Raw genomic sequence first — 723 nt, forward strand, 5'->3', positions numbered from 1 at the left:
ATAGGTGTGACCTGATTTAAAGTGAGTTTCCCTGAGGAAACTGTTTTGTATCTTCTTTTTTATCTTACAAGAGAGAAAAGGAGAGATAAGCAAGTACAGAAAGAAAGATAGATGGAGGTCTCCAGAGAGAAAAAGCCTCGGTCTAGTGCCAGTCCTCTGAATTAAGACTTCTAGCCTTCTAAACTGAGATAATTAATTTGTTTATTAAATCTGTCCACTTATGATATTTCTGTTATAGTGGCCCTAGATTATTAAGACACAAGCTAATAACTGCTTTTTGTTGTTGTCGTTGTTTATGTTTATTGTGCTAAAAACATACACAACAAGACATCTGCTGCCAAAAACTTCCATATTTACAGCTCAGGGATATTGATAGCATATTTCATGTCATACCACCATTATTGCTATCCTTTTTCAAAGTATCCCACCACCCTTACCATGAATTTTCCCTCCCCTCCCCTCTTATGTCTGGTAATCAACAAAACAAGTTTTTCCATGTATAAACCTTTCCTTGACATTTTACAACAGTGGACTAATAAAATATTTGTCCTTCTGTGATTGACTTATTTCACTTATCTTACTGTCCTCCAAGTTCACCTATGTTACTGGTGTTTTGCAGATTCTACATTGTCCTTTAGGGTTGCATAGTATTCCATTGTGTGTATGGTGTATGTACCACATTTTGTTTATCCATTCCTTGGTTGATGGTCACTTAAGTTATTT

Source organism: Orycteropus afer, unplaced genomic scaffold, assembly GCF_000298275.1.
Source record: "Orycteropus afer afer isolate SDZICR_OR568_19922 unplaced genomic scaffold, OryAfe1.0 scaffold00348, whole genome shotgun sequence".
Taxonomy (NCBI): Eukaryota; Metazoa; Chordata; class Mammalia; order Tubulidentata; family Orycteropodidae; genus Orycteropus; species Orycteropus afer.